The sequence below is a fragment of the Harpia harpyja genome, chromosome 2 (assembly GCF_026419915.1).
Source record: "Harpia harpyja isolate bHarHar1 chromosome 2, bHarHar1 primary haplotype, whole genome shotgun sequence".
Lineage (NCBI taxonomy): Eukaryota > Metazoa > Chordata > Aves > Accipitriformes > Accipitridae > Harpia > Harpia harpyja.
Genome location: NC_068941.1, coordinates 82,144,970 through 82,165,918, shown reverse-complemented (window position 1 = coordinate 82,165,918; position 20,949 = coordinate 82,144,970). Strand labels below are relative to the sequence as shown.

Genomic DNA, 20,949 nt, shown 5'->3' with positions numbered 1-20,949 from the left:
ATCTTTCAGGAAAGCACCCAACAACTTGAAATATTTACCACACCTTGTTCTGAAATTACACCAAGTCAAATATCAAAAACAGTCAAGTTCATACACTCACCAGGAAGTTGCATGTACCCTTTTCAATGTAAGTATCTGTCAAAGCAAAGTGCAGTTCATGAAATGCCATGCAAGTTTAAGGGCAAGTGTGTGAACAGAGCAGTATTGAGAGTAGCATGATCAAACATTGTAATGCGCCTTTTAAACCTGATGAAGTTTAAACTAGATCTAGAAATCCAGAATAGAAGTCAAAAGAAAGGCTGACTAGGGTCAGAAATTGTCCATACAGACTGAAAATATCCTGAAGCTTAGGAGCTTAGTAACTGGCACAAAGACTTTCAGATTCATTTTAAGGATTAAGATTTCTACAACTAAGAGGCCACTATTAAGAATTAGCTGGAAAGTTCAGCAGGTATTTACTTACTTTTCTGTTTGGAAGGGCCATATAAGAATTTGTGGGTTTTTTCCCCCTCAAGGAAAAAAGCAAATCAAATAAAACTACCAAAGACAGGGGAGGAACAAGTTTTTGATCTGCAATCAGTTAACTATAATGTAGTTATATTTTGCTTAATTCTTCTAATCTTCAAATGTTTCACTGAAATTTTAAGTCCACATAATACAAGCCAGAATAAGGAGAGACTAGACAGAAGGATATTAGTCTTTAGTTAATGAACCGATACATTCAGTTGCATGAAAGGATAAAGGGGAGGCAAATGAAATCACAGAAGCTGAATTGTAGTTATCCACATTCTTAAATCCTACCAGCTACTGAAAGTAATACTCGAGAGTTGCAACCATTCAGGCCCTTTCTGACTGTGTGCAACCCAATCAGCTCTGAAACACAAGCAAAGTGGAAATTCCCCCCCAAAGTTTCTCATTTTAGCAACTCGTACTTAACCAACAACACTTTTTCAAATGAGACACGCTCCATTGAGAAAGATTTTTTAAAGAATGTATAAGAGCTACATGGGACAGGGGTGAAAAAGTGGCGTTAGCCAGGCAAGTCTTCATGTATCAGCTCCCAGTTTGTACTGCTCCCTTCCATGAGCAAATTCCATTTCTCAATACCAAGTGCAAACCCTAGGAGCAGGAGTTTTAGTTCAGATCAGAAGCATGCTTTTTAAGTGAATTCCCTCTTCATCCTCCATTAATGTGCTTTATCTCTCATTATGGACCATTCTCACCCAGAAGTAATCCACTCTGAAACAAAGCCAGAAGGTGCCTTACAGCCACCTTCAGGTGTTCAGCACCCTGCACTAGACTAATGCTGGTCCAAAGCAAGCCACCAGGCTAGGCATACGCTGTGGACATCAGTACTAACTGTTTATGCTACAAATCTGTTCCTACTGGGCAGTCCTCCTTGTTAATGAAGACAATGAAAGCTTAAGTGGAAAAAAAAAAAAGTTACCATCATCATGTTCCTACCAATGAAAGAAAGCCGTTCTAGGTTGCAGTTTGATATCCCTCAGCTGCCACCACAACTGCCAAAACATTTTCTTCTCTGGCTATTTGTTGCCCACAACAGTATGCCAGCACAAGTGTTTTTGCTACTACGCAGAGAACTGCATCAAGGAATTTTTATAGTTGGATAGAAACAAAACACTTCCTTTTGTTTCTGGGAAAGGTTGTTTTCCAGCTGGATCAGTTCCCCAATCTGGTTTGCCACAAACTGGACACAAATGTTTGTGTGGACACACTGTGGGATGCTGACACTGCTTATTGAGGTACCTGTCCAAGTACAGTGTCGGGGGGGGGGGGGGGGAGAAAAAAGCCACACGAGCCAGCCAGTTGACATTAGCATTTCCCACACTGCACCAGGCAGATTCTCCTATAATTAAGAATTAGATGCCCCCTTCCAAAGCATGGGTTGAACATGTTTTGCTCCTGTTTTCCTTTTCCAATTCATACTCCTTTACTAGTCAAACTCACCAGCTTAAAGTGATCTGAAATCACCCCTGCAGCCTCAGCACCTTAACTCAAAGTGACTTAAGTCCTGGTTCACTCTAGCTGAACAATTTATATTCTACCAGGAATTGCTTCCCTCATCTTTACTAATTAATATTGCCTGTTAAGAGACAAGAGATTCTTAAGAGTCACTCTAGCTTCACTATGATGTTGTCATTTTAAAACTTCCACCCATATATATTTTTCAAGCCTTACAAGCTTTTGGCCCTTAATACCTCCTAGAAAAGTTCCTTACACTACAGAAAACTCCTCATGGTATTTTCACACTTCGGGGGGTTTTTGTTTTTTGGGTTTTTTTTTTTGGTTTCTTTCAAGATCCTCTACTGTGGTATTTATTTAACATACCCACAGAGATAGTAAGCTATTTTATGTACTTTTTCCACCATGCTCTCTCTCCAGAGCTAGTCACAGGCAGCTAACTTTCTTTTTCAATCTCTCCTTATCATGCCCTTTATGTTTATCAGGCTGAATCCTTCTCAAACTGCTCGGCACTTCAAACTAATTGGATTTTCAGTAATCGGAACCATTTGACCATCCTTGTTAGGGCAACGTGGATCCTGCTGAATTTGCCATTCTTCAGCTGCCTCACAGCACAGATCTTAGCACAATCAAGTTCTGCCTACCATTGTGAGTACTTGCCCTGCTTTCTATACAACCTGTAAGCACACCCCAAAGATACACACCTCTGCTGTCACCAAGTCTCCACAGGTAGCAGCTGAGCCAGGCATGCAAGTTCAAACACTAAGATACTCCAAGCCTTGAGGTAATAATAATAATAGCCCTTGGAGCTCCAAGTTGGATGAAGTCCTACAAGATTATGGCCATCTTTCCCTTAGCACACCATGCTTTATGGAGCCTGATTAGGTAGAAGAGCGAGAAAGCTGAGCCATCCAAGACAAACACACATGACAAAAGATGTTAGTCTCTGTCCTGGGAGAGACTCAATCTTACTGGGATCTCCTTAAGCTAGGGGGGTAGAGGTGAGAGGTGGGGGAAAGAGAAGCTATTTTTATTGCTGAAAGGTAGACTAATGAAAAGGAATAAAATAAATGGAACAAAAAAAAAAATCAAACTCCAAATGCAAGCCAAAGCTAACATTCCTCACAGTTGGAGAATGAACTGTGATGGAGTCAGTATCACCATTATCTCTGATTTAAAGTTCTGTTCTATGACACATTCTGAAGTCTGAGAAAAGTAAAGATTTATTATTCTATCTCTATAGTACTACTAAAGAGAGGTTTTATTTCTTTAAAAGTTTAGCCACAAGTAGTAGTGACTTGTAAAATCTCTGCCAAAATTAAGGGTAAAGATAGAAGAAAAGTGCTCGTGTCACGAATTCTCTATCTTCTTAGTGATGTCACCAGGGTCTTTTTTGGGAACACTACTATAAATATGGATTACCCAACCACCCAGACAATTAAAGGTTGTCAGAGGCTCATCCAATTTGACAACCTACTTTCAAAGAGATGAAGAGTCCTGATGAAGACATAAAGCCAATTCAAAAATCTCTTCTTGGTTCTAAGAAAGCAAGGCAGCCAGACTCATTTCCAACCCACTCCTCCTCCTCTGCATCCTGCAGGACAAAATGTTCCAGCAACAGCTCATCTCACTGGGAAAATTTACATTTGTTTGAAACACTTCTACATTTCTCCTCTGTCTCTGGAAGTTCCATCTTGGATAGAGAAGAAAAGATCACAAGATTTTAGATGATTTCCCCATAACACAAATGTAGGTGTTTCTTGATGACTGCAATTCCATTTTTTCTGCCTATGGGACGAAAATTACGCAGTGAGAACAAACACAGGTCATTCCCTCTTTCTGTTCCTTCACATTATTTCCTACTCTTCACTCAGAGTGCTACATGGAATCCTTATTACCAACAATCCCATAAAGACATACTTAGCCAGCTCCCAGCAGAAGAAAAGGATTAGCTGGAGTCAAAATTCCAATTCGGATAAGTAGGTCCTTTAAAATATTATCTCTATTTCAGCAAGCCAAAGCAGCTAATCACCCCAGCAGTACTAACTCCAGACCTAGATGATTTTGCTACTAGACTCTAGATGAAAGATGTTGTGATTTTTTTGCCTCCTGGCACTTTCTGCAGCATCCAAGAAGCATTTCAAAATTGAAACATCACACAAAACTGATCCAAGTTTTAACAGAGCATTGTCTGTCCCGTCCTAGTTATGCTTGAAGCAAGACCAAGTTGGAAGACCAGCTTTTTAGAACCTGCTTAACTAATACTCTATGCCATCTGAAAAAAGCTACATCATGTCTAGTTTCTTGCAATGCAGAATTCCAGCTTCCAAACGGAGAGAGAACATTCTACTCCTAAAACTACACATTATTTACCACAGCACTAAGAAGTTCACAGGGAGGCTAAGCATTCCTTGTAACATAAGTCTATTATTAATAACTTTTAGCCCAGAAAAGTTCTTGATAGCAGGCATTTAAAGAGAATTATTTGGACTCTATCCTTTTCAGCACTAATCTGCAGAGTGGTTATTCTGCAACCTTCCAAAACTCCACATCAAGTAAAAAAAAAAAGTTTAAAAAAAATCAGTTTTAATTAGAAAGTTTCCTGCAGCTATAGAATTATCCAGCAATGTTTGGGGGATAGGCACTAGAGGGGGACACCTCGGTTTCCAACATGTTCTACTTCAGGGATGCTCTCTTAATGCACAATTAACTACACCCCTTTATTTTCTGAGGTTCTCTATAAAAAGTTTAAAAACAGTGCATTAGAACAAAAGTTTCTGACCAAAAGGGACAAAGAGTAGAGTTTATAACCCTAGTTCATATTCTGCAGAAATTGTTTCACAACCATCTAGCAAATCCTTTTTAAATAGTAGTTCCTCTCCCCAAAGGGTTCTGATGTAACAAAATAAGGTAAGGCTCAACAACACTCTCTACAAATGCTAGAGCTCAAAATGAAGCCAAAGTAGTTAGTTCCAACATTTGAAATTCAGAGTTTAAGATATATTTCCTGAGCTACAGAATCTCTTAGCTTTCTCCATGCAGTACCTTCATAAGCCAGTTTTTATTAGAAGGAAGCCTCAATGTTATGAGGTGTTCAAGCCTGGATTAAGGTTGCCACAACTCCAGCACAAAACTGCAAAAAGGGACAAGAAAAATATGCTAGAAGGCATCCTTTATATTAACTGATGGCCACTGGAGTCAAGTTTCTCAGATATTCCACCGGCTACAGAAGCACAAGTAATATCAAGAGCTCAGAACTGTCTGCTGTAGAACATACCTCACTTAATGTGCAAGACAGGACTATATTTCACCATTCTAAGGTTGAAAAACTAGGATTTGGGTTGTTACTGCCTCCGGATATAGACGAGAATAAATATTAGGTCCACTTGCCTCAAATGCAGAAAATCACTATGGAGCCCAGAATTTCACTGGTTTGGCCCTAAAGCATCATCATTCTAACACCAACTGGTCACCGAGACAGCTGTGACGAAATATAAACCATTACTAAAATGAGGCTGCATCCTACACACTCACTTCTACTTTATCTCCCACACTTTAGTGTGAGAGCTCCTATGAGAAGGAAGCAAAGCCTCAATCGTCACATACAGCCTTTGGACTCCGTTTTGCTTAAAATGCAAGACATTTCAGCAAATCCCCTGAACACAAAGGGAACAAGTAGTACTCAGTCTTCTGATTGAGAAAACAGACCTTGTTCAAAGCCTCCCAGGTGAGATGGAGAAAACCTGCAAACAGAAGCACCAGAAGTAAACTAAAGAGAATATCCTGGCTTAAGATGGTGCTTTCCAGTTTGCAAAATTCACAGCCAGATGATGCACTGGAAAGAGGTTAAAGGTAATACTTTGGTGTACAGATTTCTCATTCTTCAGATGCAGAATTCATCCAGCTTGGCTGAGAAACACATACAAAATAAAGACCTAAAATTGTTTAATAAAATTTGAATTAGAAACTGAAGATTTTACTCCCTTACACAGTGAACTGTTGTCTGTAGTAAATATACTACCCTTTATTTCTCAAGTTACTATCAGGTGGTTTGGGTTTGTTTTTAAACCAGAGGAAAGTCTCCTTCCAGAAAGGTGAAGGAAGGGCGAAGATAGGGATGTTAAAGCCTTTGTCACAGTTTATAAAATATATTTCTCAAAGCAACAGAAGTGGTGGAGAAGTAAGCTCAAGAGACTTTTTCCAGGTCATACCTAATTAAAGTAGGGAATGTATCACCACAGAAAACTAGGGCTAAGAACTCAACCCATCCAGAAGTTAAAGCATTTATTATTGCCAGCTCATATCAGTAAGAAGTCCCATCAGTCTCCCAGATTTAAACCTGTCTTTCAGACTTGAGGAAGACCTAACATTCACATCACAGACAAGTCATCCTGCATCTTTTAAAGTATTTTTGTTAGACAGGACAACAGATGAGCTGTGCCTTGTGTCTGATCCGGTACAAAGATGCTTTTCCAAGATGCTTTCGTTACTTACATTCTCTTTCCTAAAATAATCTACCACTATTTAAATGGCAGGCAAGGATTTCATTAATTTTGCTGAAGGATATTTACATCTACTATGTTTGGAGTTCCATTTGAGTTAGCCATCAGCGTTGGCCCATGACCAGTCATCTCCCTGCAATGTGCAATTTGGAATCTTTTTCCTCCTCCTTCTCACCATTACTGCAGAAAGCACAAGACTATGATGTACAGCGCTGAGGAACAGGAAGCCTGGTCTACTGAGGCTTTTATACATGAACGCCAAGCCCTTTGCTTTTGCCATAATTATGAACTAAATGTGCTAACAGTCATTATTTCAAGAATACGCTAGCTCAAACTAAGAATTATTGCCTGTTTAATAAGTAGTTCAGAACAAAACCTAGTGGGCAATCACGACTTAGAGTATTACTGTAACTTTCAGTCTATATTACTGAAAGCTTGGAGCTCAGGTCCTACACAATTTATTTCCACCTCCACATACTGTTTTTATAATTACTCTGTTTAAAACCAATGGAAGTATTTATTTAGTATACAAAGCCTCCAGTAAGATATAAAATTCAGATTCATTATAAATAGTAATTTATACAAAGAATATTAGTGTTTGAAGAAACATACATACCACCAGCCTAAGCCTACCACACTCCCACTAAAGTAAGTGATCCAGATCATACAAGACCCACATGACTTTATTTTATTCTAAGGCTTCTGAAAAAAAACCACATAGATGAAGATTAACTGGCCCTACTACTGAGATACTTGCTTCACTCCACCAGTTAGAGAAGAAAAGCCAGGGGAAAAAAATAAAGATAAGCAGTAGTATCACCTACTTTCTCTTAGTGTTTGCCCTTAAAAATGAGAAGAGTAAAACAGGCACATATGCATGCTTTAAAAATACTCAGGCCTGAAAAACATGTAGCACTGACCCTTAACTTCTATGGCAGTGACAATGATGACTATTCCACACACATCCTGCTCCCCCATGATAGCCTGAAATAATATCAGTACTGAAGTACTGTTCTATTACCAAACCCTATGGCCTTGGAGCTGAGGGATTATACAAATCTCTTCCATACATCCTGCTTCCAGAACACACACAGCTAATAAACCTCCTCCTATTTGCCTTCAGGTTCATTCTGAAGAGTTTAGACATCTGCTTGGCTTGTTTGAAATAAAAAGCCCAACTAGTAGGTTTGTTTTTATGATCCCAAGTGTGAAATGTTCTTGCTGGAGGCCTCAGGCCAGGTGAAAAACACTTGTGTTAAGATGCTACTTCATGGCATTTCAGGGATCTAATGAGCTATATAATCTGCACACAGGGAAGTCTCCCTAACATTAGCTTGCGTAAAACTATGGAAATTAAGAACAAGGAACCTACAGTAGTCCAAATATTTTTCAGTAAATAGTACAGCTGGTGAACTGCTAAATTTAGAACTCAAGTGCTTAACAGTATTCTGTAAATATCCATCCATCTCGATGCTTACAGTAACACAAAATACACTTCTCCCCAAGCCTTACTGTCCTAATTCTTTATACTATGAGTAATATTTCCCTCTCATGACAAAGGACTATGCCCAATTTAGTGGCGTAAGAAAAGTTTCAGTCTTTATCTCAAAATTATAACTCTCCAGAAGATCATTGTTCAACAGTACTGAATGAGCACACATATGTGCGTATCCTTATTTTAGGAGTTTGACAAATACACGGTTTACATATTTACATATAAAACCCAAAAGTCTAAAAAAGAAAGCAAATTACAGGACACAAGAGTAAAGTTCTATGCAGGCTTGCATACAGCGGTTAAGCTTTCTGCTGTATTATCTATCTTGAAAGAGCACGGAAATGCATTGAACAGATATGAGATACGGTGCGTAACAGACAACCAAGTTCCCTCTCATGGCCCAAACTTGTTCTCAATCATGGCTGACCATCTGTAATTTGTTACTCAAGAAACTGGAATTCATCTGGCAGGAGACACCACCTCAAAAGGTAACACACTGAAAGACCTCATGTTTTACTACACATATCTAGTTACATCATCCATTAGAATTTAGAAAAAAGCCTAAATACCACACAGCTTTCAAGTAGCAAGAATTTTCTTTAACATAAAGAGGTCTCAGATATCACACTACAAATACCAAAACTGAATGCTAGTTTGAAGAATTTGTTGTTGTTGCTCCTTACTTTGCTAAACTACAGCTCATATCAACTTAATTATTTGTTGGTTTCCAACTTCTGTTTTGCACATCCCATGAGTTTTCGAATGGTGAAGTCTCTGAAAGGATCTACACTACCTATAAACTGCTTTACTACATGTGAACCATCAATAACAGTTCACAAATGCTCCAAGTATGAGCAGACCACAAATTAAAGTCCATTAAAATAATGGAATGAAATACAAAGACAAAAGCAGTACATATGTCAATATTGTGTGTGCTTTCAGCATTGATTCAGATATTACTTCAAGCGTCACAAGGGGCATCCCTCTTGCCAGACTTAAGGTACTTTAATAATTAGTTCAGTTGAGCTATGCAGCTCTTACTAGTTCACTAGACCATTCCAAAAGCAAGATAACTACTTTCTCTGTCTGTGCATTCAGCCTTCAACAGCACACTGAACAGCTGGATTCAGGAAACACTGTGCTAGAGGTCAAGACACAAACCAAGGGGTACACAATTGCAGTAGGTATTTAGAAAAAGCATTTGTAACAATTAGATGAACTAAAAGAAATCTCATGAGACAAATGAAGTTATACCACGTAAGAGAAGATGACCACATTAAGTCAGAAAAAAACCCACAGTGAACTCTATTTTAACTACATCAGTGATTGTTTTCTTTAAATACTGAAAGACAACCTTCTGCTTGAAGGAAAAGCTCAGTATTTTCACTGTGTGCTACCTCAACACTATCAGATGTTTAATGAATGAGTCATTAATTCTACAAGCAAGTTCTGTGGAAAGATTCATTTGCCAAAGTGGATTCATAGGAAGTCACTAGGACTCCAAATCATGAAGTTTACTCACACAGTACAGGCTATGAAGCCTTAATGCAAAACCATGCTCCTGTATGGGAAGCAAATGGGCACAAGGTGCTGATCAGTACACAAATATTATGGACCACACTTCAGGTAGTATAGGGCAGAATAACTCAATTTTATTTGAGCACAAAAATGCCAGGTAAAAAATGGAAGTTGAGGACAGGGAAGAGCCTTTAGTTTTCATCTTCACCGATTGGGACAGAAATTTAGCAGCTTTAAATGGCAGTAGGTAAGGCACTTGACTAGCAAGTCAAGCACGTAACATCTACAGACAACAACAGTGCAAGAGAGGACAGGACACTGAGTGTTTGGAAGGGAAATCTGTGTCCTCCCACTTGGGCAATTATCTTTACAGATGACTGCCTTCTGACAAGATCAGCTTCTGGTAACCAAGTTGAAGGACAAAACAGTAAAGATTTATGTGATAAAGTCAACAGTAAAAGAGATGCAAGCATGTCCTTTCAGCTCTTCACCTGAAAACTCTCAATCTTTCAAATGATCTTTCAATACTGATAAAAAGTGTGCTTTATCTAAACACACTTTAAAATATGCCTCTGAAATTACATCTGGGTTTCTGGCATCTTCACTCATGCAAAGGTTAAGCATACTATATAGTCTGCATAAAGCAGTAACATCTTTTCTGCTGAAGATCTGAAACATCAAACCACTGCATTAGGGGAAGTCACTGGCTGAGCACCTGGACCCAAGAAGTCCTGAAGTGATAAACAAGCTATTGACAGCTGCAGCCTTTTCTGCAGGTGCAAGAGGCATTTACTTCATTTCAGTTTGGCTCAGTTGAACAATTAGTTCAATAACTAGTTCAGAATTTAGAAATAGGTTTTGTTTTATTTGATCCTCTCAGATCTTGTGCTCAACTGAGAAAAGGGGAAGGGGGAAGGGAAGGTTCCCCCAAACCAGTTCCAAAATTTAAGACTGCATATTTAACAGGACTATAAAGTTTAGTCTCAAGGATACATGGTATTTTGCAACTGATTATATTACTAAGATTTGAGCATCACACTTAATACAGAAAAAACCTCCCACAACCAAGTATTAACCCACCTTGCACAGTTCCCCCGTACCACCCTCAGCTGCAGTTTCCACAGCCAAGCTTGCCTAGCAGCATCACCAACAGCAGGATGCATCTAACTAAACAAGCCTAAAGAAAATGCATCCTAACAACAAAATCCCCATTTCTGTTGACTATTATGAGCTTGGAGCAGTTAATTCAGCTGAAGGTGTTAGAAGCTAAGCAAGTAAATCCCCCCCCAAATATCTAACCTGAGGGCGGGAACTGGGATATGCCTTGCTGTACAAGTGAGCACACAAACGCTGCACACAGCAAGCACAGAATTAATTCCCACTTTACCCACGCGCCCAATCCATGCCACCCACCACCTCTTCAAGGATATTACGGGGGATACTTCTCAGTCATACTATTCTGCAGCAAAAATTGAAGTTTTGGAGTAACAGCATGAAGCTACTTATATCTTAACATTTTGAAGAAGAAATGTAGTGATTTTATTTTAAGATAAGGTATTACACAAATATAAGTTAAAAAGCCCTTTTACTTTTTCATAACATTAAAAATAAGCAGCTATACTTCATCTTGTATATCAAAATATAAACAAGTGTTAACATCCTAAAGTACACTCCATACACATTTCACCATCCACATTGCCTTTAACTTCTCAACACCAGGAGATGCTGCCTTACTTTTTTGGCAACATACTGTGGGTTAAGAGTGATCACTGAAGTCATCTCAGCTAACAAACAGTCAACATCTTCAAAGAAGGATTATCAGACTTTCTAAACCTCTGCTCAATTTAAGACTGCAGCATGATTTCAAAGGATAGATGTCCATCTCCTTAGAGCACACAGTGGAAAGAATGGTTAGAAGATTAATTATTCCAGCTTGCAGCCAGCTGCATCAAAACTTTAACTACACTCAAATATATCTGGGTGATGAGAATAAGCTGCTACATATGCAGGGAGTAGAAACAGGGCAATGATTAGAGCAAGACTAAGGAAATTACTGGAAGGTAGAGATGCAAAGTAGCTTGAAAGCTTACAGGGAGATATGCTGGAGAAGCAACAATGAAGAGTATTTACAGAACTGCGTCAAACAATCTCAACAGAGACAGGGTTCAGAGAAACCCATTTCTATAAGGCGCAAGATTAGTTATGTGAATCGAGTTTGGCAGGGAAGATATCATGAGAACTAAGATTTCAAAGAGAAAGTTGCGCCCATAGAGATGTCAACAAATACTTCCAAATACAAATCCAAGAAAAAGTACCCAAAAGAAAAGTTAGCCCCAAGTGGTGGGGCTTATTCTTCAATGCCTACCTTGCGATGCAAGAGAAATTTCATCTCAGGAATGGAGAGCTTAAAACAACCCTAACTACAAATGACTTCAGAGTCACTCTGCAACACTTGGAATTATTTGCAAGGTACCACATTTAGGCTATTATGTGATATATTTGAGTACAGGCAGAAACAGGCCACGCTTTTTAAAAAAAAGTTTTGGACATCAGTTTCTGAAGCTAGGCCTGCCTTCATTGCACATCTGTCTTCAGAAAAAGGTCAAAATTCATGCGACTAGTCTCCAATTCCCCACATTCCAGTAGAATTGCACGGGAGGTGGGGAACCTTTTGTGAGTACTAAAAGGCAACAAGGAGGTGAGTAGCACCCACCAGTTTCACTTTGACATCAGAGTAACAGGGTTTAAGGACAGGAGAGAACCTACTGAGGTCATACACCTAAGTTTAAAGACTACTGCCTGTTGGAAGGTAAGCAAAGGCTGCACAGTGAATGCAATACTTGGTGGATAACCATACCCCCAGAGCAGTTATCAGTGGTGCATGGGAGAACACACCAAATAGGAACCCAGCTCAGTTCACCAATTTCTTTGTTTCCCATCATCTGTTGCTGGCAGAGTAGGCTTGCTACAAGTAGGAGAAAGGCTGGAAGAACTACAAGACAGCATTAAAATTCTACGTAACTGACAAATTGGAAAACTGTTCTGCAAGAAATAGGATACATTTCAGTTCTGAAAGGTATGCTCAGGCAGGATTAACCAAGCAAACAGGAAGGCAAGTTCTTCAGAAGAAAGCTGTGGGCTAGGTTGGATCAACAGGCTGACCTTGAAACAAGTGTTAAGCTGTTGTAAGAAAGTCAAATGTATGGGGATGCATAAACAAGAATATCAGCTCCAGGGCACGTGAAACAGCCTTTTTACTCCACTCAGCACAGGAAAGCCTCAGCTGTAAGCACCATACTTGAAGACCAATGTGAACTAACTTGAGAGAAGAACAAAAATGATTAGAGCTGAAAAAACAGGACCTCTTGGGAAGAACTGAATACACTAGCTTTATTTAGGCCAAAAGTATCACAAGGCTGCAGGGTGGAAGGCAAGACACAAGGAAACAGGAACATCACAAAGAACAGTTCAAATATTTTTAAAAGATTAGTTACTATAGCATAAAGAATAGCTGTCCCTCATGCCCAGGGAATTGGGCAATAAGCTTGACCTGCAGTAAGGAAGATGTCTAGTTACATATTCAGAACCAGTTTTAATGCTGAGGAGAAAGTAGAGCTACTCAAGTTTGTTTTATGAATCACATTGGAAGTGCAATACTGGTACAGGGCAGGGGATTCTTACAACCAGCCTACAGCTTTCTCAGCCCTACTTTTTTTTTTTTTTTTTTAAATGACTACCTCAATTTCAAGCCACTGTAATGTCTTTGCTTATCCTCCTACAGTGTATGTTTAGTTTCAATGAGCTAGAATTTACTTTTCTGAGTTTTCAAATTAAGACTTCAGGATTTGCATGTTCAGGTGATTTTACTATACAACAAAAGTCACACCTGCCTCATACTTTCTTCACACAGAAATCAATCAACTCCAATCATCTCCCATGGCAGCATGCAAATTTCAGCAATATTGCAGTATCCTGTTGTATCTTTCCCCTCTAACCAAACAGAAACCAGAAGCCAATTACTTCAGAAAGACATGCGTGCTTAGCGTTCTAACAACCTGGAACAGTGATGTAATAGCTTTCATTGATGCGGTGTCACAAAGCACCCTGACACAAACATATGCACGCAACTTTTAATACAACTATAGCCTTAGGCTTGGTTAGGACTTCCTGAGGATGGAAAATGCTGCACACAAACCAAATACTCCAAAATAAAAACTAAGATATGCAGGATTTTACAGATGGGGATTTGAAACAGACAGCATTAGTTACAGGCAGTCAGAGGAAGTCTGTGCCTGAGGTAAGTTACATGTTCACATTTGAACTGCAAAACAAAGTCACTGAACAGGGGAAGAATTAACTCATAAGAGCTCAAGCACAAATAGGACACCAAAGCAGCACACAACAAAGACAAAATACTATCCTTTTTCATCCTCTGTAACAGTCCCGGCACTGCAAGTACTTATCCAGGTACTATGTCTCTTTGCTTAAATGCCATCCTTCTGATTTGTGAAACATGAAAATAAGAGAGCAGCAACAGTCCATCTTACCCTCCAGGAGTTCAGCAATTTCTTATCTGAATATTGAACCAGACAGGTCTGGTCAGGATGGAGTCCTAATGGAAGATGATGATGAGGTAAGCAAGCACACACATAGCCAAGCTCAAATGGACTACCATATGTACTGAGAAGTCAACAGGCTAAGCTTCACACATGTTGCAGTGCCAGCAGTATCCTCTTCTAACCAGCAACTCTGCTACTGTATCTTAACCTTTGGTAGCCCCTTACAGCAGGCAACAGCACTTCAGTTTAGCCTCCAAATTACACTTCTCAAATTCATCAAGTTTCAACTTTGTTGTTCCATTTAATCACTTTTAAAAAATGAAAAGATGAGGTCCTAGGTACCCACTCCTTCTCCCTTTCCCACTAGAAGAAATATATACCATATTTTAGCCAATTCAAGTAAGTAGTTATTGAATGCTGTTTTCATTATTGCCCTCTCCTCCTCATTTACTAAATTCTGCATCAAATTACACTCTGGAGCACAGCAGCAGTCTTGAGGCATGCTTACACACCACTACACTCCATTCCAAATAGGACATAATGAGTAATTATTTGCCACTACTATTAGGCTGGGATAATTGAGCAAAAAGGTTCCTTTTTTTTAAACTAGGATTGTAATTCTAACTGTCAGTTCATCAAAAAACTATGCAGCCATACAAATAGATCCTAGGTATGTAAATAGAGACCATCACTTAAAAAAAAAATCACAACCTCAAACAGTCCATAGAACAAGTGTCTCCTATGTTACAAAAACAAAGCTAGTTCACACCATGATACAAAAACCACCTGCAACCTCAGTGGCCATCTATATGTTGACTAAGATATGCTGAGCTACAAGAGACAGAACACAGTGGATCCAGACCCATCCAGCTTCAAGCACATTTCCACGACTCTGTGTTGATTCATATTCTGCATCACAACTGAGGTTCCAAACTACAACATTTTTCATATTCTGCATGCTACTTTTGGACTGTGGAAGTTGATAAAAAAACAGGGTTTGTCAGACCCAAATGACATACAGCTTTTTATCACTTGCACCCTTCCTTAAATATGATAAATTTTCATCCCTCTAAAACCAAAAGAGGTCAAATCAACAGAAACCTTGAAAGAAGACAGAAAAGTGCATTTTTCATTGGGAAAGCAGAGGGAGTTAAAGGAAGCAGTACCTTTAAAACAAGAATTTTCCCTATAAACAGACTTTGGAGGGTAGAATAAAGAACACAAACATCACACAGCATCCAGTAGTAACTGTATGAAATGGAGGAATACTTCATTATGACAAAATCTAAAGCCACAATGAAGAAGGTGAAACACACATGCACAGCACTGAAGGAATGATTTAGTGCCACAGACATCAACACGAACTGCACAGAGCAAAAATTAAACATGCTGCAATAATAATTTGAACTGCCCAATTAGGTTAAAAAACGCATTTACCCTACAAATTAAAAAACCTCCCAAACCCCTCAAAGGCATTAATGCTGTTCACAATGTTATTTGAGATGCAAATTAGAGACCTAAAGTTAATATAACACCAACAGCAAGTTCCTATTATTCCCATTCATGGCTCAAGGGGAGGCGACAGTAGAAGAGAAGCCACAGCCTTGTATGAGGTCTTATTAGGACAGTAAAGGTTTTTCTTAATCTTTTAAGTTAATCCACCTTAACTTCAGTGTAGAAATTGCCAAATTATAAATGTGATCTTTCACAAACCCAGAAAACTTAAGTTGCATTAACAGCTGCCGAGGCTGGTTGGATGAGGGGGATGTTAAGGAAAAACAAGTATTCTTCAGAAAAAAAGAATTCAGATCCTGTCTTCCACCATCACAGATCTCAGTCTAAAGCACAAAAGTAAACATATAGACAGTGGTACTGCAGTTATTTCTTCAACTATTTCCTGTACCAGCTGGGTTCCAATTTTAAAGCTCAGCAAACGCAGAAACAGCTTTCTTCCATCTGAAATGCCTTTTCCGCAATGACATGTAGGTCTTAGTACACCGAGTCAGTTTTGCAAATGACACTTCTAATGACAGCTCTAGGCAAAATATTGTTTGATTTCACACTCTTAGCTCTATCTGTACAGACTTACACACATTGAAGAGCAATTGCCATCACTGGCACTGTATGTCCAAAGCTCTAGGCCTGCAATTTGATACATCATTGACAGTATTCTTCCCTGTACTTTATACTAGAGTTTAATTTTCACAGGAACTTAAACCAATATTGTCATACTAAATTCAGAGCAATGATGCTAACATTAGGTAATCAGAACCCTTGATCTTCCTGTTTACACCCAACAAGCAAAACATAAGTGATGGCCTGCATTTCACTAAAATATAATCAAGTTCAAACAGTTGAAAGCCAATTATATTAGTTTTGTTTTTATAACTCAGGACATTTCCCAATTGAAACATTTCATCTTCTAAAGCATGGTATTCAACTGCTTGCTTAAAAAAATAGTGCCGTCAGTAAACTGAAAGCCATAACCCAGATAATGTATTAACAACCCTGCCTACTTCCTCCCCTCAACCTAAAAATTAGCAGAAACATGGCCTTCAGAAGTTACTTGTACCCACTACAAACCACCAAAAGTTAGCCGAGGAGTTTCTTGCCAGTTTGTTCATGACACTATTCCCCATACCGACCAAACAGAAAAGCCAAAACAGCACAAAACATAGAAATGGCAATATTAAAGAGCTGACAGTTACCTTGATTTCAGGTTTTTCTATACTCAACAGTACTGCAATATCCAGTTGGGTCATCAGAGAAAAATCTGTAAAACAGCCTAAAAAGGAGTTGAAAACTTTTGGTTTTTACAGGCCTCCTTTTGAGGGGGAAAGAAAATCCTTAAAGAAAACCATTTTCTAAAATATGACTGTCTCAATCCCCCTAGCAGAGCATTTACAGTCAAGAGAAACCAACAAAGCACAGATTTTTTTTTTTTTTTAATACAGACTCTTTCATCACTGGATTGCAATACTTCACTGTCGGCTAAGGTCTTGTTAACCACACAAACTTCATGATGTACCAAAAAACACATTGTCAATGTAAATGGCTACCTCTCAGATATACACAGTCAACAGATTAAAACAACTTACCTACCAAGAAAGTATCAGCCACTACACTGAGTTCAAGTAGCTGTTTCCCTAGCCATGAATTTCTTCCCTAGAACTAATGAAAAGGGCTGCCTTCTGCTCATTAACCTTTCCTTCAGGAGTGCTCATAAAGCCCTTCACAGGTTTCTGTGTATAGTTTCACCCCCCCAGTAAGCTTATGTTACTTACAGTATCTAGAATAAAAGTTACAGCTACTTCTGCAACAGACAGGAATCTCTTACATGTTCTACCATAATATATTCCAAAATAAAAGTTTATATGTAGATTGTGTAATGCTAAAGACAAGGTTCTATGAACATTTACCTGCAAGATCATTCCTACATGAATATCAGCTCTCAAGAACGTCAAAAATAGTCCAAGAAATTTATTTTATAAAAATAAAAATGAAAGTTCAAAGCAAGCAAAGTTTTCTCTAAAAAGAAAGCACAAAACTTGTGAGCTTGCAGGGGAGAAGGAAATTCACTGTCTCCAAAAGGCAAAATTTCTGTTTATTATGACCATCAAAATACAGAAAAAGAAATTTAAATGATAATACCAGTATTTTCCACTAAAGGTTTAACAAGACTTCTTACTAGTATTTAAGAAAACCCAAAACAGAACCAGAAAGGACAAATTCTTAGAACAAAACTCAAAACCAGCACCAAAAAAAGTGTAGGAGCGAGGAAAGAATTGTGTTTGGAAAGTTTTAAGTACACCATGTTTCTAAAGGGAATAATCTATCAAACCACAGGAGGTGACTAGAACTGCCATCATCACTGCTAACACAAAGGAATGTAGATTGGGGGGAGGCAACAGAGGAAGGGGGAGAAAGAACAGGGTAGGGAAAATGAGAAGGAACTAAAAAAGGGAGCTACAGTAATGGCTACCAGACTCTCAAGGAATTCCTATAGGAAAGAATAAATCCTTCATGGTTTTTTTTAAATAAAGCAATCCATGCAATAAATTGCAGTCATCTCAGTAACGTTAATCTTTCAGTTTATCTGCCCACCATATTTTCATAACTGTAGTTTTATGCCTATACTAAACTTCCAAAGCTTAATACAATGGTTGCGAATAGAAATACTATTTCTTCTTTCAGCCTCCTCATTCTTCTGAATCATAGTACCCTGCAGAAAAACAGCTTTCCAAGAGGACGCAGGGAAGTTTAACTACACCAAATTTAAAATATCCCTCTACAATTATTTAATCAACTTTAATTCTCAAGTTAAAGACACAATAACTACGGGTTACACACTGGCAGGTAAAGGCCGCTAGAGGACAGCCAGATTACCACAGCATGGAACATCCTGAAAGGATATCATTAGGGGGATGATCTTGCAGATCAGTATTTTATGTCTAATAGGCAGCATGTACTTCCATATGATGAAGAGCAGCATCTTGTTACTGACAAAAAAAATAGGGATGATTAAAAGTAACAGATATATTAATATGAATAGTATTTCCCCGAAATTCAAAGCGAGTGAGTAGTAAGTAAACCCATTTTCCAGTTAGGAGTTCCACCAGCTTATGCAGAACTACTTGAAATGTATATTTGAGCTCCCTACACACACTGATCTCCTGCCTCGGAGCGCAACTCTTCCGAACATTTTCAGACGCACAATAATTGTAAAGATACAAGCTCTTTGGGCTCAATCACATACGCTGCATCTCCAATAAAACCAGATCAAGTCACATGCTTCATTAGGAAAGTTTTTGCTATTCGGCGAACACTGCACTCCAGATTCCATAAGCCCGACTCGAAGCAAACAGACTATCCACAATTAAAACACATGCAGAAACATTTGAGCTTGCCACAAGATACACAAACTTACTGGTTCTTGCCAGAAATGGCTTTGACGGAAGTATTTTCTAGCAGTCAGGCATATGAATGGGAGGCAATGTAACAGTAAAGGCTGTAATAACTGTTCTCAGGAGCTAATTTTAATGTAAGCACAGTGAACCAGAAAATAGATTTGACCAGCTGGCTCAACTCATCCCGAGGCCTAGAACTCGGCATGCACGTTAAAAGCCAGTGCCTTATCTGGTCTGACTCACCAAGCCACTCTCAACCCTGCAACCTGAAAGTTACAGGGCTACTACAAAGCACTGTTTCTGTAACGGCTGTTTTCTGAACGGTTATGACGGATATATCATTTACCTAAAGAGAAAACGCCTTAACTTTCAGATCTCTACCAGAAGAGTTCAGATAACTGACGCAACGCTAAACCAGAGGATCGTCTACAACGGCCAGCCTCTCTGTCTCATGAGACCTAAAACGACCTCCTTAAACAGCACCCAAGATTTCGAGAACGCAGTTCTATCTAGCCTTCGCACAGGCAAGGAGACACTTAATAAGCCAAATAATCAGAACAAAGCCACGCTACTGCCCTTCGGAAAGCCAGAACAACACAAAGAGCCTATTCACTCACCGATCTCGGACTTTTGAACCCAACTGGTCGTTACACTCACGAGCCATAAATTAGAAATCAACTTTCCTATCGCTTGAGGGAGGGGAAGGAAGAAAATAATCACGGTTTTCACCCAGGAACCATCGTGGCAGGCAGCTATTGTGGAAAAACGCGCACCTACTCTGACGTAACTCTCTACCCTTGAGCAACGGAGGGGAGAATCGCCTCCAAAACGCCGGGGCGATGTGCCCGCAGGCGTGTGTCCCGCAGGGCAGCGGCACAAAGGAATGCCCGCGCCCGGCCGAGCCCCGGGGACCCCCCCGGGACACCCCCCCCTCCCCCGGCCGCCGCCGGGGCAGGCCGGAGCCCTCGCCTGGAGCGGCCTTGGGAGACACAGCACCGCCGCGCAGCCAACCTAATTCCCATCCCGAGCGGCAATTATTAATGCTAATGAGGTGGGGGTTGGTTTGGGGTTTGGTTTTTTTTTGGGGGGGGGGGGGTATTTTTTCTTTCTTCTGCCAGGGCTGCGGGCAACCGCCGCTTCGCTTCCACACGAAGCCTTCGGCTAATGGCAGGGCGAAAAGGCAGCTAACCTTTACCTCCAGCTGCGATGAAGGAGCGTGGCCCCCGCTCTCAATACCAACAGTAATTAAAAAAAAAAAATACAGCACCCATACCTATTTATCCATCTAGCTATATAATTAAAAAGACGAGCAGCCCGCAGCTCTGCGGCAGCAGGAGGGCTGCAGCCGCGGGGAAGGGCAGCTCCGGGGTGACACCCCCACCCCGCAGCGTCCCTGTCGTGTCCCCCCCCCGGGGGGCGGCGGCGCCCCGTTCGGCGCTCCTTCGCCCACCGAGAGCCCTCCGGTCCCCACAGTCGCCCGGGTTCCGCGAAGGGGTCCGGGCCTGGCCGCCTCCCCTCCAGCCGGCACTGCCTCCGGCCGCCTGAACGGCTGTTACCTGCCGGTTGCGTTCGCCCTCGGCCGCCGGGTGCTGCCACCCGCGGCCTGCCTGACTGCCTTCCCTCCCCCGCCCGCCTCCCCTCACGGCAGCGCCGGTCACCGGTACCTGCGCCCGCCCGGGCCGCCTCCCCTCCGCGTATGGACCGGGCTCCTCAATGGCAATTGAACAAAACACAGCCAGCTCCGCCCCCTCCCGGCACCCGCCTGCTCCCATTGGCTGGCCCGCCCGCCCGCCGAACTTTGACCCGCTCTGCCATAGGACGGCGGGGCGACCTGGCCCGGCCCACAAGGGGCGGGGGGCCGGTCCCGTTCCCGGCAGGGACTCACGGCTGTGGTGCCGGGCGGGGCGGGGAGGACGCGCTGGACTACAGCCCCCAGCAGGCGTTGCGGCGGCGCGGCGCCCTTCCCTCATTGGCTAGCCGGGGAG

At 40.7% G+C, this 20,949-nt stretch overlaps 1 protein-coding gene across 4 annotated transcripts in view; it reads right to left on the bottom strand.

Annotated features, from left to right (window-relative positions):
* FAM53A (family with sequence similarity 53 member A) overlaps window positions 1-20,704 on the bottom strand; it is a 73,284-nt gene extending 52,580 nt beyond the window's left edge. Inside the window, exon 1 of one of the 4 annotated variants that reach the window (XM_052780707.1) lies at window positions 20,629-20,704. The gene's annotated coding sequence lies outside the window, so the exon portion shown is untranslated. Of the gene's footprint in view, window positions 1-16,765; window positions 16,843-20,237; window positions 20,260-20,628 lie in introns of those variants that run through there. The other 3 variants (XM_052780708.1, XM_052780710.1, XM_052780706.1) reach the window with 3 other exon arrangements.
* Between the last annotated feature and the right edge of the window lie 245 nt (window positions 20,705-20,949).